This window comes from Miniopterus natalensis, chromosome 4, assembly GCF_054644295.1.
Source record: "Miniopterus natalensis isolate mMinNat1 chromosome 4, mMinNat1.hap1, whole genome shotgun sequence".
Lineage (NCBI taxonomy): Eukaryota > Metazoa > Chordata > Mammalia > Chiroptera > Miniopteridae > Miniopterus > Miniopterus natalensis.
The window spans coordinates 43,303,783-43,330,548 of record NC_142084.1 but is presented as its reverse complement, the minus strand read 5'-3'; the positions used below and the strand labels follow the sequence as shown (position 1 = coordinate 43,330,548).

Below are 26,766 nucleotides of genomic sequence, written 5' to 3'. Positions count from 1 at the left end.
GGGAATGGGAGGGCATTAGAATGACCATTGTCAGCAAACATTCACAGAGGGCTGGCTGTGAGCAGAGTCTAAAACAGAGTTCTGCCTTCATCAGACACACTGATTAGCTATACGAGGACAGACACATGCCTAAAACCTTAAATAATAATACACACTGTTGGTGCTAAGTGTCAAGTGAGTGGTATAGGTAGTAATGAGAGTTCAGATAGCGTGTGGTAGGCAGAATAAAGCTTTTAATGACATAATGGAAGCTGACATTTATTGAGTGCTCACTGTGCACAGACAACGTGCTAAGATGTTACTGTCATTATCTCGTAATCCTCTCAAGATCTCTGGCATGTAGTGATCTGTAATTTTTCTGAGGCATGGTTTTATCTGGCTGAATTGGAGGGAAAGGGCCTGGAACCAGAAAACCCAGTCAAAACAACAGTCCAGATAGGTGCTGATCAGAACCTAAAATGCAGGTAAAGACAGTGGGTATGGGAAGGAAAAAATGGGTTCCACAGACAATCTGCTTCTTTATTGAAACATAACTCCTGTATTGAAAAATTTTCACTTCTGTCTCTAATATCTCCTCCCTGTGTGATTAGGGTGCTGCATTTTAATGAGTTTAGGCACTTTATAACAAGAATTAATGAAAGGTGTCAGTATTGACAGTGCTGTTAGACCAAACTTTTCCACTTACCCACAAGTGTGGGCAGAGGGCATCTAAACTTCTTTATAATAAGCCTCATTTTTCTCCTGCAGTGGTAACTCACAGAAATTGTCTTTAATTTCTTAGTGTTTTAGTTTTAAACCAAAAGAGATAGTAACTTTCTCACTGAAGTGCCAACAACAATAAATGTATTTATTGAAAACCTGACATCTAAAACAGCAATATACTAGTCACTGTGGGAGTCTCAAAAGTGACTAAAAATTGTTTTGTAAACCCACCTGAACAAGGGTGGTGAAATGGAACTAGAAAGCGGAGGTGAATAGGTATTGCTTGGCATCAGTAATATTGTAGAGTGAACACTGGCTTCTTTTTAAGTAGACATGGATTTGCAATTTTCTCTGCCTAAATATAAAAACCATTTAAAGATTTTAGAAAACCCTCTGAAACTCTGGTCGCAGATATTTAAAATTCCATTCACATTCTATTTGAGTAGAACCAGTTTTGTTATCTTTTAAAGAGTTATGAAAGTAAGGTTCTTGAACCCTGAATATCTTTTATCTTCTAATGGACGGATTAATTGTTTTATTTATTCTGCTTATCATAAGTAAATAGGTAATGATATTATAGCTGCAAAGAATTCTTGGTGAGTGGTGCAAAACATTTATGTAGGATTGATCCATTTAAAAAACGTACTGCATATACACCGAAGCTGGAATTTGAGAGTAATGCTTGAGAGTGTGATACAGAATCCCTTTATAGGTAATACTCATTCTAAAGAGAGATTTCAGTACTCCAGTATGTACAAGACAGATTCCTTTACACCACTTCGTACTCTATTTCAAGTGTTCCTGAGTGTATTCATTCACGTAGACTGAGTCTTCCCACTAATTTCAGAGAATGTTTTAGGACCTTCCACTGCTGACTTGAATTAGCATTGTTAAGTTCCTACCCAATGGAGTTTGATTTTCTCTTCAGTTAAGTGATCAAAGCCAAATCCTTAAAGCCTGTGTGTCTTATAATAGATTCTCAGAAGTTCTGAGTTAGCCATTCTTCTTAGTTTTAATCAAAGCAAAAGATAATATTTGCATTTTTGTCATCTTCATTCCCAAGTGTTTGTCATATTATTAGATTCAGAGTAACCCTGAATGGTTACACATCCATAGAATCTGTCTAACCATTCCCCAAAAGCTGTCCCTGCCAGAACAGGAGCCCATTTCTATATTAAGTCGAATACCACCTAAATACGTAAATATTAGAACCATGTATGACCAGATTACTTAGGACTAGAAGTCATGGCAGGAAAATTTGGGTAATCTGGAGTTCTCACACAGTCACTGACTCAGTGCAGCTTCCCATCACTCTCCTGATTCTCAGTCCCCTTACTGTGCTGTGGGTTCCCCCATTGCCTCCTTTACCTCTCCCCACAGCATTTGCATGCACGCAACCAGTGGCACCCTTTGTACCTGTCCTGCCTTATTTTCTGCCTTTTTCTGCTTGCAGGGTATTCTTCCATTTCCTCAATTAGCTTTATTAACCAGGAGACATGGATGAGTAGGGACAGGGAATGCAAGTACTCTCACACCGTGTGTGTGTGTGTGTGTGTGTGTGTGTGTGTGTGTGTGTGTGTGTGTGTCATGAGTAGGGACAGGGAATGCAAGTACTCTCACACCGTGTGTGTGTGTGTGTGTGTGTGTGTGTGTGTGAGAGAGACATAGCTACAAAGCCAACAGACTTACATAGCCATTTAGCCATGCTGACCTTCACATTGAGAGTGTACTGCTGACCTTTGACCTAAGTCATTATTGCGCTCATCTTGGTGGGCCCAGGGAGTTAATGCATTATTCACAGTAAATGTGCAGCATTTGGCAACTAAATTTTAGAATTAGAGCGGGGGACGGGGTGTGGAAGTGGAAGAGAGCTTAGAGGGGATAAATGGTAATAGCGGGGGAGTTTCTTACCAAAAAAATAATTTAAAAAATAAAGCTAAAAAATCTTTTTTGGTTAGAGATGGTGAGACTTTGGGCTAGTAAGTTATTTACATGATTTCTAAGTATGTAAAAGTTTAGGAAGTATATTCTCTTTTAATTATTTAAAAATTAGAAACTCTGAATAAAAAATTGGGGGGGAATGCGCCCGAAAGTATTTGATTTGAAATAAGTAAAATCCATACACTTATGGCACTGTATATAGAAGATGAAATTTTCATGTTTGCTATAGATCAGTTCTCATTTTTCTGTAGGGGATTTTATCCAAATGTTTTCTTATTGTTGGCAAGATCCAGATCTTGATCTGCCCTCAGTGCTTTGTTTTGTTCAGTCTTTGCTTCTGGACCAAAATAATAAGCACATATTATTTTGCCAGAAATTCAGCATTACCACTGAATGTATTTCTTGACAATTGCACAGTATTCTTGGCTGTCATGAACATTACTTTGCTTAAAATTAGAATATAAAAATATGTGTAGACACAGACAAACAATAGACACACACTACATATTTATATGTATTCAAGCTAAAAGATGGCATATGACAAAATTTGAAGTCAAATTATTTGTATACTTTGAGGAAAAAAGATCATATCAAGAACATGTATTTTAATTTGTTTTCTATTGTTAAGAGGTGGGGGGTGGGAATATTGTGTGAGTAATGGATAATTTATTCATACCTTCAAATTGTCAAATATATGGGATTTAGGAGTAAGATGTTACAAACACTGTGTATGCGTATTTACATAGAAATGTAACACTGAGTGAATTTGAGAGGAAATGTTTAAAATGTCCTTCAGCAGATTATCAACTTATTTTCTTGGACTTTAATTACTAGCTCCAGAGAAAAGTACTGTGGGGAGGCATTTGTATTTTCTTAGAACAGAAAGTATAAAAATCACTGTAAATTTTCCTGTTGTAACCAAGAATGAAGGAGAGCTGTGAGCCATTCCCTTCCTGAGTGGCCATATTCCAGCTGTGCAGACTGGTCATAGCACATCTGCCAATCAGAACAGGCCCTGGAGGGAAGCCCTCAGATGCGGAGTCTTGTTTACATGCATTGTGACTCTGTTTCTCTCCTCCTCCTATGTGTTGTACCACTAGGAAGATTTAGGGGGATTGCATGCCTGAATAAACTTTACAAAGAGTAGGATCACAGCCACAACAATGGTATTATGGGCAGACTTTGAGCTCATCGTTAGACACAGGTAAGACTTGTTGCTTTGTTATCAGAGGATAGCTGATCTGCATCCAGTTTCTAGCTTTACTTTGAGACATTATACTTTTGTTAGCAAAACTAGCAGGCTAACAGCTGAAGAACGATTGAAAATATGGTTAAAATGTGCGCTGTATTGCTATGACTAAATTTTTAGTACTCAATAAGTGAAAAACCGTGGTATTTTTATTTAAAGGCAGGGTAAAACTGAGTTAAGTTAAAACAAAAGTTTTAAAAGCATCAGTAACACTAAGTTACTGTGTAGAGAAATTGGAACTGGAAGCATATTAACAGCGTGCATTTGGGAGAGCATTATATCCAAACAAACATGTTTTGTTGTGAATCATCCTCCTTTTAGTCTTTCAGACAACAATGTCTTCCTGTGTACTAACTCTTTGGTTTAAAAAGACATTTCTTTATTATTATGAACCCATTCAGAAAGAATTGATAGATACACTTAACTATAAATCTGATTCCTTTTCTTCCATAAGTCTCTCCAGAAGTTTTACAGTACATTATCATTATGTTTATGCTGTTCCACCAACAATAAAATGAAGGGGAACAAAAGAATTCCTGTCTACTCTTATTTTGGGTTAAATTTTATTATGTTAGTAATAATTCAGAGGATACTTTAGAAAACTATGTTTTGACAACATTGCATAGGATTTTTTAAAAAAGTCATTGCGTAGGATTATATTGTGGCTTACACATTGCTTTCTATTGTTAGTTTTTCCATAACACTGAGACCTTTTACTTTGTCTTATTTTTAAGCATGTACTGAAAAAAAAAAATGTTATTAAGAGTCAAAAAAGATAACCTTTGGGTTTTGTGGTTCTTTCTCTTGTATATAACAGTCTTCAACATGATTGATAGCATTTTACAGCATTCCAAAGAGGCACTTTTTTGAAAACTTCAGGCATTCAGCTCTTGTCTCTTACCCTCCAGTAAGGGTTTCTCAACCTCAGCCCAGTTGACATTTTGGTGAGATGACTCTTTGTTGTAGGGGTGCATTGTAGGATGATTAGCAGCATCCCGGGTCTGTACCCATTAGATGCCAGTAGCACTTTCCTTTCCAGTTGTGACAGTAAAAAATGTCTCCAGATATTGCCAAATGTTCTCTGGGGGAGGGGTTGTAGGATCGCCCTGGTTGAAAACCACTGCCCCAGTAGACCTAATTATCTTTCAGATACTGAAATCTAACTTGTGAAATGCTCTGGGTGATAGAGAGTTAAGGATGAGGTTGTACTGGTCTTAGTGTATTTGCAGATGTTGCTGTAGCTGACTGCTGAATTTTTTCCCCTCCCTATCCTGTTAGAAGTTTTTGCCAACCATGATTCATGGAATGATTTTTTGGAGCTGAGTAATTTGTGGCTTTTCAATTTCCTTTCTTTCCTTAGCTAAATTTGTTTGGGTTTTAGCAAAGTGTTTAAAACAGCAAAGATCTTTGAAATGAAATAATACACATAATGATATATTTTCCAAGTAGACGATTTTAACCAACTGTGAAACTGTATATGCCTGTCTTTCTCTGTGTCCTTTCTACCTCCTCTGTCAGACATACTCTCTCAACTCTGATGAAGAGCCTTACACAGGACAGAAGACACAACAACCTTTGAACAGTTCTTGTGAAATATAATGGTATGGGAGCTGGTATTTAACAACTTTTCCAGGGCTTCTAAAGAGCATTTTGACATGTAACCATCTTCTTTCTTTACAGATCGCAACGAACGAAATAAACCAGAGCATCGTTCTTCAAGGTATGAACTTATAATATTTAATAATTCTGCATAAAGCTTCTCATTTGAAAAATACTGTTTGGAGACAATCCAAGTATCCCTTTCAGAGTTACTGTATATTTGAATCTTCTATGGTATTCAAAGACACTTTACAGGGAAATACTGTTCATTTTTTGAACAAAGATTTTTTATAAAATTATTGACTACTTACATATTTTATTTTGAGAATTCTATCAATTACAGGTAAATCCTTACAAAAAATTATTTTATCCCTATTTCCTCCCTCTTGTGGTTTATTTTCCTCGCCTTTCTTTAATTGGTGTTTTTCATGTGTATTGCCTTTTTTCTAATTGTAAACTAACATGGGATCATTGTAGAAATTTTAAAAATATTTTAAAAAGTAAAAACATTGAAAAGGAAAACAGTCTGCCTTTTATGAGCTAGAGATGGCTAGCTACTGCTAAATATTTGGTATAATTCCTCCTAGATTTTTTATTAGTATATATGTATTCCATTTGAATTCTTTAAGTTCTTATTAGATAGTTTCAAAGGGCCAGGAAGGATATATTGCTTAAGCCTCTTAATCACTCTGAAACTGTTTGACAAGATCTTCTTTGGCACTGAAGAATATTTTTTAAAATCCTTGTCAAATTTGGAGGTAGAAAATTGTTTAACTTCCACTCCTAAGAAAGAATTTGATTTTTAAAAACCCAGTTCTGTGAAGGATTGTAATTTTTCTAATATTATTTTCTCCTTTTTCCACATTCCATCACTTTTTCTTCACATTTTTGTGTTGTGGGAACTGATAAAATGATGATAATTCATTCATTGGGTTGACTGGCTTGGTAAATCAAACTTCGATGCTTTTTTTTTGCAAGGTATCAAACCCTGGAATGCATTGATCTCGAACAAAAATAAGTTAGTGAGCCTGGCCGGGCGTGACTCAGCGGTTGAGCATTGGCTAGGATCTAGGACATCACTGTTCGATTCCCAGTCAGGGCACTTGCCTGGGTTGCGGGCTTGATCCCCAGTCAGGGGCGTGCACGAGGCAGCCAATCAATGATAACTTTCTCATCATTGATGTTTCTCTCTCTCTCTCTCTCCCTCTCCCTTCCTCTCTCTGAAATCAGTAAAGATATGTTTAAAAAATAATAATAATAAGTTAGTGAGACTAATCTGGAGGAAAAATATAGCTGAATATTTGAAATATAAGACTGATATTTTTCAGGTATAATTCACATATATTAAAATTCACTCGTTTTGGTGTATGATTCTATGAGTTTTGGCAAAAATACAGTTATGTGACCACAACTACAATCAGAAAAGTTTGTGAAGTTGATATTTTTAATACTTAAAAACAAAAAAGCCCAGCTAGTGTGGCTCAGTTAGTTGAGTGTCCTCTCATGCACCAGGAGGTCACTGGTTTGATTCTCCATCAGGGCACATGCCCCGGTTGCGGGCTCAATCCCCAATAGGGGACATGCAGTATGCAGCCAATTGATATTTTTCTCATCAATGTTTCTCTCTCTCTCGCTCTCCCTTCCTTCTCTGAAATTAATTTTAAAAAATCTTTTAAAAAAGTAATAGTAGAGAAGAAAGACAATGTAAGGGAGAGAACTTTGACAGCATACTTAACTGTGAGTGACATAAAGTTGGAAGGGTAAAAAAATACTTAAAATTATACAATCAGGATCCATAAGACCTTTGATATACTGACGGTTTGACTGAATCAAAGAATATGAGTTTTAATTGGAACAAATGTAAACCCTTACACTTAGATCTGAAAGAAAATTTGAACACAAAATGGGGGAGATGTGACTTAACAATATATTTGAAAAGTCTTGAGGATTTAGTTCTTCACAAATTGATCATGAGTCAACATTTTTATGCCATTGTGACTTTCTCAAAAATGTAAACATTGATTTAATTATATTGAAAGAATTATAGTGTCCAGTATAAAAAATGTAACAGCTCTAGACCATACTTTTTTTTTTTTTTTAATATGTCTTTATTGATTTCAGAGAAAGGAAGAAAGAGGGAGAGAGATAGAAACATCAATGATGAGAGAGTCATTGATCGGCTGCCTCCTGCACACCCCCCACTGGAGATTGAGCCCGCAACCCAGGCATGTGCTTCGAACCGCGATCTCCTGGATCATAGATCTATTCTCATCTGCTGAGCCACGATGGCTAGGCTCTAGACCATACTTTTGATGTTGTATCCAATTCAGTCCATAAGGCCTTGAAAAATCAAAGTGTTCAGTGGTTGATATCACTTGGGGAGCTTAAAAAACACACACCAGAGTCCTAAGCTCCCAGAGATTCTCATTCAGTAAGTATTGAGTGAGTAGATCCTGGGAATCTCTATATGAAAGAAGTCCCCTAATAATTCTGATATATAGCAAGGTTGGGAACCCCTGGAATAGAAAACAGCTGAGTTGGGACAGGCACTATGAAAGAGGAGAGTAGGGTAGAAATCAAAGCTAAAGTCACAGGAAGACTATGTAAGGAATTGGGTGAATTCAGCCTAGGTGTGGAAGTTTTGGGAGGTGTATGAGGTAGAAATGACTGGCTTCAAACATTTAGAGAGCTGGCATGTAGAAGAAACTAGCAAAATTATTCCTCAGAAATGCTGTATTACCTTCTAAAAGGAAACAGAGATTCTTGGAGGACTGACTGATCCCAATTCTGGGGAAGGGGAAAGTACAGGTGAATCTGGACTTCTGATGTGACAAAAAGATAGGAAATGCTCAACTAATGGAGTAATATCAAAAGGCCTAGGAAGCAGCTTCAGGAGGCTCCCACTGGCCAACTGTGGGATAATTTGAGTATCAAAAATGTTTTAATGATAATGGATTCTAGCACATTGGCTTTTAAAAAATCCTCGTAGAAGAAATCATAGAATCAGCAAATCATAATTTTGTAATTTTCAGTATAATAGTTGGTTCAGACAAGGATCATCAATGGCTCCTAACACTTGGGCAGAAAGTTGTTGGAGGAATATATGTTCACAGTGCCTTAAAATGTGTTATTCCATTTTTAATTACTAAAGGGAAAATGTACTTTTCCAATAAAAATATCTCGTAATTGCATTCTTAATCAAGTGGCCAATTTATATATCATCATTAGTAAGACAACCTGACAGCATGTGCTTCCAGATGATGCATCAGCAGTACACATAGATAGCACTTATGTAGCTGTGGTGCTGGCAAAAAACAAAAATAATGTCATGAAATATGCAAAAAGGCTGGAAAAATATTCAAGATTAAAAGAGACTCTGAATTTCTTTTTAATCTGGAATTTTAAAATCCAGATTTAAAACAAAACACTATGGGGATAATTAAGAAAATTTTAATGTGAATTTCATTTTAGATAATAGTTTTTGTTTTGTTTTTTGAGAGTACATTTATTAAAGCTGGGACAGTGAAACAAGGAAGGGCTTAGGATAGAAGAAGCAACAGGAGAGAGACTAGGCAGGGCTGCTTTGGCTCTCTAGAAACATTATGGGAAAGAAGTGAGCCAAGGCGGGGTTGCTGTCCTCTCATTACATAGTAAGAGAAAAGGGGGCCTTGGAGACAGATTCAGGGGGTTAGTCAGGAGGAGCTGCCTCTGTCCATTGCTCCCCTGGTTGCAAGTTTCCTGGGGACTGTTAGAGTTTAGGAATTGCATACCTGTTGGGGAGCGGGGAGAAGAGGGGAAGGGGAAAGGTGTAATCATGCTCCTAGGAGGAAGAGTGAGCTGATAATAAGTTTAATATTACTTTTTTTAGATGTATAATAGGAATACTGTTATGTGGTAGATATAACAGTATTCTTAGGAGATATATGCTGAAGTATTAGGTGTGATGTAGTCTTACATTTGCAACGTACTCTCAGATGATTTCATGACAACAACAAAACACAGCAAGAGATAAAGCAGAGCAAATATTGGAAAATATTAATAATTGGTGCTTAGATGAAAAGTGTATGTGTGTTAACTATACTGTTCCTTCAACTTTTCTGTAGACTTGAAATTTTCAAAATAAAAAGTAGCAGTAGAAGTAACCCTTTTGTGTGTTCCATGGAATCCCAGAAGGCAGAATGTGAATCTGTGGGTAGAATGTTGAGGGAGTGGATTTCTGCACAATGTGAGAAAGGCTTTTGTGACATAGCTGGTCAAAGATGGAATCGACCGCATGTGAGGGAATACTGGCAAGGAAAAGATAGATTAGAAAATATTCACACATGCCTGCAGGTCTATGCACACTCAATAGCCAATAAATATTTGTTGAGAGGCCCTAATCCAGGATACAAGAGAAAACAAAGAAAGTTTCCAGCTTTGTGGAGCATGGAGCAACCATTGTTTTGTACTTACACTCCCAATCTCTTAGAGCTTGTTTACTGTAAAGTCAGGATCCAAGTCTTCATAGTTCTACTTACAGGCAGTGTTTTGGTACTCTTGAGGGTATTCAGAAAATATTTTATTCTTTAATCTCTAATTTATACTGTTAGGTTCTCAAGGACTGTGCTATTAGTCTTAGTTACCCTAGCTTAATGTAGTGCCTGGTATACAATAAGCCCCTAATAAATAAATGTTCATTGAATAAATGCCAAATGTAGTTCCAAGAGAGAAAGGGAAATGCCAGTATTTTCCCCTTGCAAATTGGGAAGAACTTGAGCCTCAAAAGCTTGCCCATGACTGTTATTGAATGTTTGTTAACAGCAACAGCAAGAAGTAATGCCCCGTAAGAAAGGAGAAATGGGCTTTGGCCCATATGCCTCAGGTGGGTTGGCGTCGCCTGTGCACCGAAAGGTTGCCGGCTCGATTCTGATCAGGGCACATGCTGGGTTGTAGGCTCCATCCCTGGTAGGGAGGCCATTGTTTTCTGTCTGGGTGTCTACTGAGATTGACAGTGATCTGTTCTTCCCCTGCCATCCTCAGCTGAGCAGGGCTACCCACCAGGCCAGCAGTACATCAAGCAGATTAATACCTACTGCATCAACAGAGCAGAAAGAAGATACAAAAAGTCATTTAATTTCGGTATGTTTGTTGGTTCTCTTCAGGCCATTTGGCTGCAAGAACGATGGGCTCAAAACCTAGCAAGGATAAGATAAGTGCATTTCTTTTTTTCCCTTTTTTTCTTTTTTACAAGACCAAAAACTCCTATAGCTTTTATAGTGAGAGATCAATAAATCTGGGACATCTTTCATTTTGGTGCTGAAATAAAAAGGAAAGGATAACTCTTATCAAGTTAAAGGAAATGTTTTATCAGGTATAGGCCAGTGCTAAGACCCCAAGGTAAAAAACAATGCTTAAGCTTTTTTTAATAAGTCTTGGTGGTGGTTTTTTGTTCTGATGCTGACATTTTAAAATTTTGCTTATTGCTGATTGACCAGTGTGGAAATCAGAAATCTCTGAATTCTTCTTGTCTTTTTCTTATTTGTTTAAATACATCATTTCCCAAATTGATGTCTCATGGAACATTTTTCTGTAGGATATTAATCAGTATGCAAGAAATAAACATTCATGCACAAAGACTTTTGTGAAGTGGTGAAATTAAAACAAAATTGTAGATATTTCTTTACTGTGATTCCACTAAGAGTCTTTGATATACTAAAGTACATTATAAAACTCCAAGTGAGAGATTTACTATACAGGATTTAAACTTTTTTGTTTGAACTTGTAACTTCCTTTCCCAGACACAGCTATTAACAACATCGTGAAAAATGTACTATGGAATGGCAGTTTGGTAAACTAATCGAGAGGGGAGTAAGAGCTAAAGATAATAGAGAAAGTTAAACCTTGTGGCAATTGGTGGCACGAATGGAATATTAGGTACTTTTTTTTTAACCACCCCACTAGCTCTTAGTAATAGATCCCAATGACTTATGCAGGGTGCAAAACCAGCTACAACAAAAGAAGGCAGCAAAACAGAATTCGAAATCTGTGCCTGAAAAATTATTATTTGAATCTGTCTTTCTAAAGCCCTCTTGAAACCACTTGTTATAAAATCTCCTTTGATACCTATTCATAAAATTCAATTAAATTTTAGTAAAAATCACAAAAAAGATTTTTGAGCTCAAGACAGTGATACTAAAATTCATAAGGAAGAGCAAGAATAACCAAGGTATTTTTGAAGATCAAGAGAAAGAGGAGGATTCTTGCAAGTAATAGTGTTTTGTTAGCAAACAGAGAAACAGGTCAATGAACAAATTAGAATCCACAACAGACAGATGGACACATGTAATTCTGCATTATGTGCTATGATACAGGCAGAATTGCAGATCAGTGGGGAAGGTGGATATGTCAACAGATGGAGCAGAAACAATTGATTACCCATATTTATAAAACTTTAGATGCAGTTTGTTTTATTGTATCATGTGAGGTAGAATATAAAGACATAAAAGTACAAAAGTAAAACTGAAACATTTTGAAAAAATATATGAGACTATCTTTATGACGTTGTGGTCAGGAAAGAGTTTGTAAGGCTCAATAAGTACAAACCACAAAGAAAAAGATTTGTCCACGTAGGGGGAAAAATCTAAAACTTAAGTACATGAAGACATCAAAAGCACGAGAAAAGACAAGTCATGATTGTGCAATTGCATATAGGTGCAAAAATTAGTGTCTGACCTTAAAAAAATACACATCAGAAAGAAAAAGACAAATAACTCAGTAAAACAGGGACGGAGAGCTCATGAAAGATGAAACCCAGGTAGCTAAGTATTTGAAAAGATTCTGTACCTTGCTACTATTCAGAAGGTATATAGTAACATGATAATGAGATACCATTTTGCTTACATCAAGTTAGCACAGAAATCTCAATGACTGACAAGTCTGTATGGGAATAATTTGGTATATCATTTTTAGAAAGCAATTGAGCAATATCTGGTAAAGATGAAAATGCCCATACCATACAACCCAGGAGGTATTATTTACCCTAGAGAAATTCTTTCACATGTGCCAAAGGAATCATGTATAAGAATGTTTAGAATATCACTGTTTGGATTAAGGGAACTACAGATAAACATGATGACAAAGATAAATCTCAGAAGCAGAATTGTAGGTGATAAAAAGCAGATTGCAGAAGGATAGGTACAGTGTGATATCATTTATAGTAAGCAGAGGTCAGCCAATGGGCCAAATCTGGCCTGCCACTTGTCTTTGTAAATAAAGTCTTATTTACTCATCCATGCCCATTTGTTTGCATATGTCTCCTTTCACATCACAGCAGCAGAGTTGACTAGCTACAACAGAAACCATATACCCTCAAAGCTGAACGTAATTATCTGACCCTTTATAGAAAAAGCTTGTGAACTCCAGATACCAAAAAATAAATTGCAGACTCTGTCCTAGGCAAAACAAACAATATGTTTACTGCATGTTTTTATGGTTACATATACATAATATATATGTAACCATAAAAACATGAGAGTATAATTTTTTATAAAAGTATTAAAAGATGCATGGAAGTGATAAATAGTGAAGTTAGGATATTGATTATCAAAGGAATGGGTCAGGGAAGGGTCCACAGGGAGCTTCAAGTGTATCTAAAGTGCTTTCTTTTTTTTTTTTTAATGTATCTTTATTGATTTTAGAGAGAGGAAGGAAGAGGGAGATAGACAGGAACATCAATGATGAGAGAGTTATTGATTGGCTGCCTCCTGTACACCCCCCACTGGGGATCAAGCCTGTAACCCGGGCATGTGCCCTGACTGGGAATCAAACCTCGATCTCCTGGATCATAGGTCAGTGTTCAGCCATTGAGCCATGCTAGCCGGGCTAAAGTGTGTTATTTCTTAAGCTAACTAATGGGCTTTATAATATTATCGATATATATTTAAAAACCCTGAAAAATTTCATAATTAATTAAAAAGGTGTGTTGAATCCTGTGGCACCAATAAACATGTTTTTATAGGACATGGGTATAAAACTGAGTGAAATTTTCTTTGATTATTTCTGAAACAGGAAAATAAAAAGGAGGAAATAATCAAGAATGTTCAGAAAAAAATATGATTAAACACTGTTCCCAGTTCACCTCTGCTCATAGTCTTACTCCTATAGTTCCCTTTACTTGAAGCATCATTTACTGCCCTGTAGATGTTGATCCCATTTTGTCACTGAAGAGTTACACAAGTAACACATGAAAACATTTGTTAGTAATAAAGAAATATGTGGTATCTGCCTTTATTCCATAGGCAGCTATCATTAAGAATCTGCTGGTACAATGTCTCTCCTAGTCTGCTTTCTATGCGTATATATGTACATAAATATATTCTATGCATTCATCAGTCTCATCTATGCTTCCATGTCATTGAATCTATTCTGTTCATCAGTTTATTAAGTTCTTTAGATTCCACGTATAAGCGAGATCATGTGATATTTGTCTTTCGCTGCCTGGCTTATTTCACTTAGCATATTATTCTCCAGGTCCCTCCATGCTGTCCCAAAGGGTACGAGATTATTATTCTTTACAGCTGCGTAGTATTCCATGGTGTAAATGTCCCACAGCTTTTTTATCCACTCAGCTACTGATGGGCACTTGATCTGTTTCCAGATCTTAGCTATTGTAAACTATGCTGCTATGAACATCGGGGTACATATATTCTTTCTGATGATGAATGTCAAAGGGATGGAGGAGGGCGGGTGGGTGGAGGGGGAGAGAGTAACCAAACAATTTATATGCATATATGCACAACCCAAGGATATGGACAATGATGGGGAGAGGGACTGGGGAGGGGGAAGGAACGGGGTGGAATGGGTCATTGGGGAGAAAAAGGGACATCTGTAATATTTTAAACAAAAATAAAATTAAAATATATATATATTCTATGCATATATATTCAAATAACATTTAGAATAAATGGAGAGATATATGTGTGTATATGTAGGTGTGTATATATATGTGTGTGTGTATACCAACTTGCCCTTTTAATTTATATTTAAGAAAGTTTTACCATGTCACTTTCCACTTCATTACTTTTTAAACTGCTACATAGAATTTTATATTATTATTTATTTAACCAGTCCTTTATTGATAGCATTTGAGTCGTTTCCAGTTCATAACAGAAATAATGTTGCAATAAACAGCTGTGTATACATGTGGAAGAAAAGTTCTATTGCTCCTTCCAAGATAGATTTTTTCTCAATTTTCTATTGAACACCTACTGTCATTCACAATTATTTTATGTTTTAAAGTTTTATATGCCCTACACTTCTATTCCCAATTCTCAGCTGCATGGTAGTTTGGTGCCACTCCAGCTTTAGTAGGGCTTGTTTCTCACCCCCCCCCCCCCCAGTGTGGCCTGAAATGTCACCACTGGGAGGGACTTAAATTCAACATGCAGGAAATATTTGCAGCACATAGTTCAGTACACTAAGAATAATAGTTGATGATGTTAAAACTCACTTTATCATTAAAATTTGAAGGGGTCTTGGTCCCCTGCATTGGTATCCTGATGTTGATCTTATAAAGATGTTGAGGATTTTATTTTGACACTTTATCATCATCATGTTATGGTTTAAATAGATGAGCTAAAAGCAAAAGATATAACTTGTTTTTGCTTTTCTCCTTTCTAAATATGTCTATTAAAATGTCATGCTCTGCTGGGCTTAGTTTAACTACTGTAATTCTGTGGCATTTCTCTGCCCCATATGTTTTTATTCCTATACCTCTATAAACTATAGCTTTTGTGTAATTACTTTCTGGCATTATGTTTTCTAAGCTATAAGAGAAACATTACTTTTGCTGTGGCATCTGTAATGCTATAAACAAGGTGAAAAGTTAAAGTGTACACAGGTTTTTTGGGAGAAAAACGTCCTTTTGCAGTGGGAGATGTGAAAGGATTATTAACATTTTATGTCATTCTACAGAGAATATATATATTATGTTGTTTTATTGTAGTTTTAAGAAATGTCACTTTAGCATTTCCCCCTGGTGTGATGGGAATGAAAATGAACTATTTATATGGTGTATCAATTGGGTAATTGAAAAGTTTTATCAGCTGGCCTACCACTGCCAGCTTAGTGTGGCACTTAGTGCTTAGTGTGGGGGCTTCTCTGAAGTTATTTCAAATTAAACTATCAGCAGGAGTTAACTCTGGAACAGCAGCTGCTCCTGTTTTATTACTTTTTCTCAAGATGGGCATGTATAGCCAGCCATTTCTCAGCAGTTTAGGGAGCACATGGAACTCCTGATCCTTAAATTTTTTCATCCTAATTCTTTCCTCTCTTTCCCCTGGGATAGTTATATTTCATATTAGTTGTTTAGTTTTCTTCAGTATAATTTAGAAGCAGTTATTTACACAGTTCTACAAAATCTATATTAAATACCCTTTAGTTGAGTAAACTTTGTATATATTTTTGTGGGTCTCAGTCTATCCCTGGGTTACGGTTTTATACCCCAGCTAATAAATATCCCTGTACAACTGGACTTTAATTTTTAAAAAATGTTTTCTCTTACTGGCATAGCATATATCACATTCTTCAAATGTATTGATTAGGACTATGAACCACAGAAGTGTACTAGCTAATTCCTGGAAGAATCTTAGTATGGACAGAATTGCTAAACAGTCATTCAGTAGCCCGGTCACCCCTGTGTCATTAACAGTAAACTGCTATTGATCAACATTTAGTCTTGTCCTTATACATAAATCCTTCTCAGAACCAGAAATCAGGCCTGGTCCCAAAAATACAATTTCAGGGTTGGGGTTTCCTTTTTTATTAGATGCTCCTCTAGATCAGCTATTTTTAACCGGTGCACCATTAAAAATTTTAAAACATGCAATACCTGACTCTTTTCCCTAGATTGTCAAATAAAAAAAATTACTGTAAACCTACTTTTGTCCCACCCTGTAAAAACATCCCTTCAATTATAAATCTGTTTCCTGAAGATAATATTGTTCCTAGCACACTGCGTTGTTTCCTGAAGATAATATTGTTCCTGGCACACTGCGTTGTCCAGACAGTGTGGGGATGCTGCTATCAAGGGATGACAAGTAGGACCTAAAGTTTAGCACCATCTACTGCCCAATAGTTTCTCTTTTGGTTACAGATTCTAAAGAGAAGCTCCAAGTAGAAAAAGTCCTAATAAGCTGAACTACCCTGTTAAGAATTTTTCTATATGGTAAATTCCTATCTTGAACATCACTGCTCTTTTTGTTTTAAATGAAATTACATTCACTTATTCTAATTATAAAGCAGAATATGTTCATGATAGAAAATTTGGAACAAATAAGTATATAAAAGAAAAAAAATCATCTATAATTCCAGCTTCTCATAGTTAATCACTATTATATTTTGACATATTTCTTCCTGGTTTTTATCTTTTCATACAATACTATAATTTTAACAGAGGTTCATGAATATACTGTTTTTAAATTGTTGTTTTCATTTTAACATATCGTGAACATTTTCCCATTTCAGTAGTCCTATAAATTATGATTAAATTTTCTGCTACAGAGTAAGAAATTTTTATTATTGGAAGTTTATTTAAAAATAAAAAAGAAAAGAAAAAATTGAAATCATTCATGATCCAACCACTGAATAATAACTACTCTTGGTATATTGGTGGGTCAGCCTTTCTGCTGTGCATACTTGGTATATTTTTGTAAAACATAATTAGGGTCATACGGCACATAGTATTGTATATTACCTTCTCTTTTTTACAAAACAGGAGTTTATAAACATGTTCCTAATATATGATTTTTAATAGTATTCCATCATGTAGGTATATCAAACTTTAATTATTTTGCTGCGGTCAGACATTTAGGTTATTTCCAATTTTTTCCTGTTATAAACAATGTTTTGGTAAGATTCTTATACGTGCATTTTAATGGACCATCACTGATTATCTCCTTGTGATAAACTCTTAGCAGTGGAATTAATAGATGAAAGTTCATGGATCAAAAAATTTTTTTCAGACTTTTTATATTTACTACCAAATTGCCTCAGTAAAATGCTGCATACTCACCAGTATAACTTTATTTAAAGATCATCCCTTACCCCATGTTGCTTATGGATGAACCAAAAGAAAATAATCAGTAAGGACTTTGTTTCTTTCAACTTGACTTGTATTTTTATGTTAGAATGCTCAGATTTGTTACCAAGACCCATTTATGTAATTTTTAGGCCCCCAAACAATACTTCCCAAAGGAATCTTGTATTAATCCAGAGCGCTGTAAATCCTCTTGCCCCGAGCCTTTTAGAGACCTCGTGGAAGGCATTTAGGAGTCGGATCACTTGGGTTAGAGGCATAGATGTCAGTGTGTGTCCCTTATGCCTATAATTGAAATCAGGACTGTTTGTGCTCAGGCTTGGGGAACTTCTAGAGTGACCCAAAATGAATACAAAAAATATTCCCAGATTATGCCCAAGATTGGAGGATTTTTGGAGGCAATCCAAACTGGATTTTGAAAAATACTTTTTCAGCTGTTTAGGTTCTGCTTGTGTTGGTAAAATCATTCAGAAAGGCAGTGGAATAGAAGGTAAAGTGCTTAGGTTTGAACTTCAGGCTACCTGAATTAGAATCCAGCTTTCCTTTTAGGAGCTGTATCCCTTGGGAAGTTTCTTAATTTTTCTGTATCTCAGTTTACTTATCTATAAATGGAGCTGATAATAATCCCCCTTAGGGTTTTCGTGATGATTATTTAGTTGCTGTATCAGTTAATGTTTCAACCAGAGAAATAGAACCAGTAGGAGAAGTATATTAAGAGATTTATTGTAGCCCAGCTGGGCGTGGCTCAGCAGTTGAGCGTTGACCTAGGATCCAAGCAGTCAGGGTTCGATTCCCGGTCAGGGCACATGCCCAGGTTGCGGGCTGCAGCTGATCAGTGACTCTCTCATCATTGATGTTTCTATCTCTCTCTCTCCCTCTCCCTTCCGCTCTCTGAAATAATAAAGATACATTTTTTTAAAAAAGAGAGAGATTTATTGTAGCTAATTGTAGGGGCTGACTAGGCAAGTCAGAAATCCATTGAGCAGATCACCCGGAAGGGCAGGCTGGAACTTACGCGGGCTGAAGCTGCCTTCCACAGGTAGTATTGTTTTCCTCATCAAAGAAGCCCCAACTTTGCTCTTACGGCCTTTCAGTTAATTGAATGAGGCCCACTCAGATTATCTAGGATTATCTTCCATAAAGTCAACTGATTGTGAACTTTAACCACATGAATTTGTGTTTAGTTGGGTAACTGGAGACTGTAATCCTGGCCAAGTTGACACATAAAATTGATCGCTGCAGTTGCTTTGGACCTCAGTTAAGCAGACTAAACCCACTTGGGACTGAATTTCAGTGTTACCTCTGCCTTTTAAGCTCAGGGCTCTTTAAGTGTCTATAACCCAGTTCTTTCTGACAGGTCTATTTGATGTCTGTTAGTTTTGTCCTGAGTAACTGTACCTTTGCATTATTCATGGTGCTAAATGGTTCCCTCTGTTGGAGCCAGATGTCTGGTCATGGCAGGATTCTATGCATGAATAGAAACTGATATCTGCATAAATACACTGGGTGGTATCTGCTGTTACCACATTTGTGTTACCCTTCCATGCTTAGATGAGCACACTCTACAGTGTGCTTTGTGTGGACTGGTGACGTCTGGATTGCCAGGAACCTGTTGAGGGTCCTACAGGCTTCAGACAGTGACAAGATACTAGCTTTGGATACTTAGAGAAAAGATACGGATTTGGTCCTCTCTTTTTACTAGCTCAGATTTTTCATAGCCGATTCTACGTAGCAGATGAACTTCCTTTTGGGAAGTTAATTGTAGTCCTTTGAGCATAATAAACTCTAACCTCCTCTCAATCTGAATACAGGAGGCTATCTTCTTTGTTCCCTCATGCAAAGTAGGAAAAGACTGGCCACTCAGAAGTGAAATAGCTAGCTGGAAAAGCGCAATAAGCATTGTTGGATACTTCCTTGTGGTCTTGGGTTTCAAAGCTTTTAGCAGTAGCTCTGGAAACAATGCCTGTAGTTGATCCTCTTGTGTATTGTTTAGGCCTACATTTCAGCAATTGGTTTGTTTGCAGTCCTACTAAATCTTACCTCATGCAGGTGTGGTGGCTGCAATGCAAGCAGCCCTTGCCTGCTTCTCTGAGAACTACCTCCCAGCTGAGGCATACACTCCTGGAACCAGGTTTCCACACAGCCTTACCCCATTTGTTCATAGCTGGCCAATGACGAGACTATGACCTATATGCTGTGATAATCAAGTTCTTTCTCTTGAAAGTTTAAACAAAAAGTACAGCTTAGAGCTGTGATTTTCAGAGCTTGAAAATTGTTTAGATTTGGGTTTGGTGCAACATATGTACAGATGAACGCTCGTGAGGTATGCTGATGAACAAGCAGAGAGAATCCAACTGTAGAAGGAGATTTGAAGAGGGAAGCAGAGATAGTGGGGTCTCAGAGAAAGTGAGGAAGAGTGAGGGCTTGTGCAAGAAGTCCCCTTGTTTCCCAGGGCAGCACGAAGTTCACCTGTACTTCCTGTTTGTGGGAATTCCCGAGATACTCTTGTAAGCTCATAAGTAAAACCTTTTTTAAAAATTTGAGTTTAAAGGGGTTTCAGTTGCTTTTACCCTCACAAGATAATATAATGCCTTTAGAAGAAATAACCATAATGATATTATAACTTAGAAATGAAAATTACATACTTATGTTGCCTTTGGGACTAACCCACACTCTAACCTTCTTTCAGGATTTATTTCCACCTAGTTTAGGGTACCACGAATATATTGAAAAAACAGAGCAGCGTAGTACTTTAAAGTATTTATGCACAAATCAGATCGCTGCCATATAATATAGTGTGTGAAGAAAAAAATGTATTGTTTGTCTTATGAACACTGAAATCAGATCTATGCCTTTGTGAGTAACATAAGCCTTTATTGTTTTGTCTTCTTCCACCAACAAAAAGCAGAAAAACCCCCACAAAAACCCTCTTTAATTTAGGATCTCCTAAAGCAACACAAAATACAGCCAGACTCATGAATTTCCAAACATTTATCTGCAAACACCCTTTGGCATGTTATATATTATGAATAAATTCCAGAAGTGATGAAAGTGCTAAATCATTTTCTAATACTCTTCAAGACACCTCCCCCTTCCTCCACCACTGCCTCCAATTTAAATCTTCCAAGCCATGGGATATTCAGTGGAAGAAGACAAGTTCTCAGGGTTCCTTAGTAATTAATTCACAGTTGTCACCTATATAAGTGATTTTTGTGTTTTCCTCTTAACATTCAGCTACAGGTGAACTTTTTGTGAGGCAGGAAAGCACAGTAACTGAGAACTCAATCTTTGGAGCCATACAGTCCAAGTTCAAATCCTGGCTTCATCATTTACAAGCTATGAGACCTTGGACATTTAAATTACATAAACTCTTTTCTCATCTGTAAAACTGCAGTAATAATAGTACCATCTTCTAAGGGTGGATGTGTGGATTGAGTGAGTCAAAAGATGTAAGGCATTAGAACAGTGCTCAGTTAGGTTAGATGTTATTATTGGAGATTAGTTATCAAGCCCAACTTTCTTTACTCCAATTGGATTAAGTAATTGATTCTTATTAAGTGGAATTTAAATTGAGATCTTGAATTTTGTTTTGTTTTAATAAATTTTTATTTTAGAATCATTTTAAATTACAGAAAAGTTACAAAGACAGTACAGAGAGTTTCTAAATGTCCCTCACCCAATTTCCTTGTTAACATCTTACATAACCCTGGCACATTCGAGATCTTGGAATTTTTTAAGTTTCATATTTTAAAAAATTTAGAGTAACTGGTAGAAATCATCCAGACATTTCCAATACTGTTAGATTATAGATGAGGAAACTGACATTAAGTTATACAGTTATGCTCACAGAGCAAGTAGTGACAAGGCTGAAACTGAACTCCAGCCCCCTCACACAGTTCTATGTCTGTAAACTATCAGAAGGCTCTTTGGTCCTGAGCCATCCATACCCTGTGTCTCCAGGAATTCAATTATAGACTTAATGCAAGCAGATGCTTTATGTACAAGGGTTGGTCACCCCTCTCTTCTCTTTGACCTCCTACTTACCTAAAGAAGCAACTTGATGTAGGTATTTAAATAAAGTAGTACCCTTTAATTTTTTAAAAATAGTGTTTGCTGATATTGTAGCTTTCAAATCTCCCATAGGTTTGTTCTGTGTAAGACCTGAGGCAAAACCACAGCTTGCATTTATGGTAGGCCTGTTGTTGGAAGGGTCACAACTTAAATATCATCTCTATGAAACATTGATAAATGCATATATATCAAACAGATGTATTGGGGTTTCTATACAATGATATATTTCAAAGCGGAATTCACTTATAATAGTTACTGTGTGTGATAAGCACTTTGCTAGGCATTGTGGTAAACCTAGGGAGTTGAAACCCTAAAAGTTAAATCTACAGAAATATTGCCCTACCCTGATTTACTTTAAACTCTACTAAGGTTTGCAGTCTTCCTGTCTCCTGAATTCTTCTTCCTTTTACTAGAACTTCTCTTTTCAAAACAGCACCCCAAATAGACCCCAAATGTGATCGGCCCTGTGAATGGGCCTGCTTGACCTCACTCCTCAGTTTGAACATGATTTCACCTTGAGAAAAAGTATTTGGGTTTTGACAACTTTTGTTGCTCTGGGGAACAATATTGTCATTCATTGTTTACAGTTCACTGTTACACATCTGCCTGTGGGGGATCTTTTCTAGTTCCTTCTGTAACATCTTACAAATAAAACATGGAAAAGTAGAATTTGCCTATCAGTGTTTAAAAACACACATGCATAATTGTGACAAATGTTTCATTAATGTAAGATGTGAATAGTAGGGGAAGCAGTGTGGGGTATATAGAAACTCTGTCTTTACAACTGTTCCATAAATCTAAAACTACTACAGACTTTTAAAATTTATTTTAAAAAAAGATTCTCCCCACAAAATATACATACAAAATTACTATGACAAAATAATTTGCAGTGATTCAGTATTAGCATGGTGAGCAGGTTTTATTCTGTTTCACTATATAAGATAAAATGATCAAGACTGATAAGCTGCATCTTTATTTAGTGGGTTCTAGGTCAGCACTAGCACAGTAACAAGAACTGAAAGTTCAAGGTGGAGTCAGACAGGGATCTGGTCCAGCCCTTCCCTTGCAGAAGGTCCCCCACCCTTCCTAAAGAAAGGTGGCGCGGGAGAGATGGCCCCACAGAAATGGGAAGGATTTGTCTTAAGACCGGTCACCCCGTCTGTCTTGGGCTGATGCAGTGAGGGCCCGGTGGTGCCCTGGGCTGCTGTGAGCTGGAAGGATCCAGAGTGGCCAGCAGGGCTTAGAGGTTTACACAAGCAAATGTTCTGTAACTGTTCTACTAATCATCTGCCTTTGTCACTTCATGCTGCTAAGAAAAAAATAACACTGATCCCCCTTGAAATCTTAGGAAGGCAAACCTAAAACCCACGGGAGTTACATGCAAAGAGGAAATCCAAGGCCAGGATGTTCAAACCATTTCCCCAGAGCACTTGGGCCCCTGCAGAGGCAAACACTGAGCCTGTTACTGGGGCTGGGAGACAGTGCAGAGGAAGGGACCCAAGAAGGACCTGCTTTGAAAGAGGCCCTGTGTGCCGTGCAGGCTCTAGTGACTAGAGATTTCTTCTTTATTCTGAGACATTTACTTTACCAGTCTCCATGTGGCTTCTTCTTTATATTCTTAGTTGTAGGACTTCTGTTCAGCTGAATTTCAGGCAGTTCTCAGTGATGGTTGTTCTGTAGTTTAGTTGTAATTTTGATGTGGTTGTGGGAGCATGTGAGTACACATTTACCTACACTGCCACCTTGATTGGAAGCCAGCACTTATACTGTCTTTCCGAGGGTCGGGGATCTGGGAGCAGCTTAGGTGGGTGATTCCAGCTCAGCATCTCTCATAAGTCACAATCCAAAACAAACATTTCTAATGAGGTGTTAGCGTTAAAAGGGAATACAAGTGCAGTCATGTGTCACATGATGATGTTTTGTTCAACAATAGACCACATATATGATGACAGCCCCATAAGATTATAATGGAGCTGAAAAGTTTATATCACCTACTGATGTCATAGCCATTGTAATGTTGTTACAATGTGTTTGTGTTTTTAGCTAAATGCTACTACACAAGAGTCAAAAAGTTAAAAATGTTTATAAAGTAAAAAAGTTACAGTAAGCTAAAGTAAATTTATTATTGTAGAAAAAATATTTTTATAAATTTAGTGTAGCCTTAGTGTACAGTGTTTATAAAATGTACAGCAGTGTACAATAATGTCCTAGCCCTTTCTGTTCACGCACCACCTACTCACCCAGAGCAACTTCCAGTCCTGTAAGCTCCATTCATGGTACCCTATACATGTGTACCATTTTTTATCTTTTATACCATATGTTTATTGTACCTTTTCTATGTTTAGATACTATTGTGATACAATTACCTATAGTGTTCAGTATAGTAACATGGCCGTATAGACTTGTGGCCTTGGAGCAATGAATAGGCCATACCATATGGCCTAGGTGTGTAGTTGGCTATACCATCTAGGTTTGTGTAAGTGCACTCTGTGGTGTTCGTACAATGAAATCACCTAACCGCCTTGTGGTTAAGGAATGCATGACTGTCAGTCTTTCTGTTAAAATTTTAAAAGGCTGCCTAAAGTTTGAAACATTTTGATATCACAGGGACAAAAACAAAAAAACTAAAGGCGGCTTCCTAATTACGTTGGCACAGTTGCATCTAAAGCACAAATCAACTTGTATTATAGTTTATAATTATGAGTTTATGAGTCTGGCTCCTCACCCAAAAGCAGTTGTTCATCTTTGTATCTCCAGGTTTGGTACATAACAGATGATTGGTTAAGGTTTCCTAATTTGAGACAAGACACTTTCAAGTGAACTATAGAAACAACTAGAAATCTGAGTGCCTCAAGAAATGTATTTCTTTTTGAGGTTTCTTGCAAAAGTAAATAAATGAGGTAGAGAAAACTTTCTGATTTGTATTTCAGTGTTGGTTTTCTTCACGCACTTTCGTCTTCTCAGGCAAAAAAATCATCCATTAGCCCTGCTTCCCCACTACCTAAGGCTATTCCACATCAGCTGACTCTCTGGGGGAACTGTGGCTGCTGTTGGTGATTGCCCTGTCATGGGGATTCTACCCAGTCCTTCTTAGACCATTGGTATCGGGGTTGTCAAGATGCAGGTGGCTTTTGGGAATGAGGTGGCATCAGGAGTAGAGCTTGCAAGCATGTCTTCACTTCTAACCCCACCACCAATAGTTACATTTCTCTCTGTTCTTTTCCCTCCATCTCCTTCTTGTTCTGCTTTTCTTGAAATTCTAGGAAGAATCCCAAATATCCTCTGAGTGGTTTCAACTCAGCATGCAACAGCTGTATATCTCTAATTGTGGCCTCAGTTTTAGCAGTCAGAGTATGTGTCTGGAAGCAAAATGTGTAACTTTATCACACTAGCTTTGGGTGTTTGCAGAGGCTTTCATCTTTTTGCCACTCCATCAAAACAGGAATGATATTTGTTACCTAGCCAGGTGGACCTACAGGTAGAGGGAATTACTAAATAATGTATCTCCTTTTTGACTTGTTTTTTCTTAACAACCTTACTATCTATCCATCTGCCTGTCTGCCTACCTACCTGTTCATTCATCTATCCATCCACACATTGATTTCAGTTGATTTCTCTTGTTATGAATTCTTATAACAAGAAGGGACATGGCCCAAGAAATAATTAGTATATCTTACAGACATTTGTAAGGTGACATGGCCATTGATTAAAGGTGTGAGCAGGATGATCTTGAGCACCACTAGAAGTTTGAATTAGGACTCGACTGTCCTGCCAAGCCTGTTCTAAAAATGCCAACACTGGACTTGCTGGGAGTTTGAGGAGTGACTTTGGCTTTGGCTTCTGCAAGAAGGTAAATATCCGCACATTCTTGCCAATGAGAATCTGTTTTATTATTTTTTAAAGTTTGGTTATACTTTAATCTCTCTTTCAGTTGTATTTAATTTGAATTGACATCCATGATTAGTTCTATATTTGTGATATATTTTTAAAAGATTCTAGATATCTTTAGGTGGTTCCACATTTTCTAATCTGTGTTAAAATTGCCAGCCTAAAAGAAAAGACACCTAAAAACTAAAAGCTTGACTGTTTACTTTTCTCTCTTCTCCACTTAACTATAAGCTCTTTTAATGCAGGGCTTCATCTTTTTTACTCTCATCTCAGTACCTAGGAGAATCCCTGGAACCTAGAAGACACTGAGGAAATAATAGTTACATTAATGATTTTTAAATTCTAAGTGTTTATGTTCATTTAATTTGATTGTTAACTCATTTTTTTATTTTATGTTTAAGCCGTGCAGGTTTGTTAAATATATAGATCGCTGTGATATTTTTGTAAGCTGTTTTGAAGTTGTATGCATGCTGCTGTTCATATTAGAATGCTGGGGGGGGTTTACCCCTAATGGCCTGTAACATTTCACATCAGTCTGTTTCCAGAGAATGATTGGTTATCTGATGGTTTGAATGTAATTTTAATTATTCAAAGGACATGTTTTGTTTTGTTTTTGCCATAGCAAATCTTTTTAAAAAATAACTTAAAATTATAAATGAATAATGTTTATTACATAAAGTAGAGACATAGGTAGAAAACAAATCAAAATTCTGTACCTCTCAGAGCCAACTATTGTTAACATTTTGGGCATATGCAGTGATGTGCTGATAAATGTTTAACAACCAGCTCCCGTAGTGTAATTCCAATATGAATGTTGGTTGATATTTGTATTAATATTAATGAATAAGATGAAAGTGAAACAACCAAAACATATGTCAGAATTTCTACTCTTTTTGTCAATGACGGATAATAGTTTTCAAATACTGGAAGAATGTTTCCTCAATTTTTTGTGCTATTCATAATGTAGTAGCAACAAACACAACAGGCTTCTAAGTTAAACCTGCATTATTAATATTTTCTCCATTACTTTTTTAAGTCTAGAAAGTGAATGAAATGATAAATTAGGCTATTGTTTTGCCAGTATTTTTTATGTAAAGAACACCCAGTATGACCAGTTTCAAGCTACCAACATGACACCACCAATGGTGAAGTGGAAAGAGATTCACAGTAATACTTCATTATGTGGTATTTCCATGGTAAAGACATGATAGACAGAAAGAATCTCAAGAGCATAGATCATAGT

At 36.8% G+C, this 26,766-nt stretch overlaps 1 protein-coding gene across 1 annotated transcript in view; it reads left to right on the top strand.

Annotated features, from left to right (window-relative positions):
- The first annotated feature begins 4,967 nt into the window (after positions 1 to 4,967).
- The window catches only part of SH3D19 (SH3 domain containing 19), a 77,869-nt gene continuing 56,070 nt past the window's right edge, over positions 4,968 to 26,766 (top strand). The window contains exons 1-2 of the mRNA XM_016211212.2: positions 4,968 to 5,493; positions 5,573 to 5,612. The gene's annotated coding sequence lies outside the window, so the exon portion shown is untranslated. The remainder of the gene's footprint in view (positions 5,494 to 5,572; positions 5,613 to 26,766) is intronic.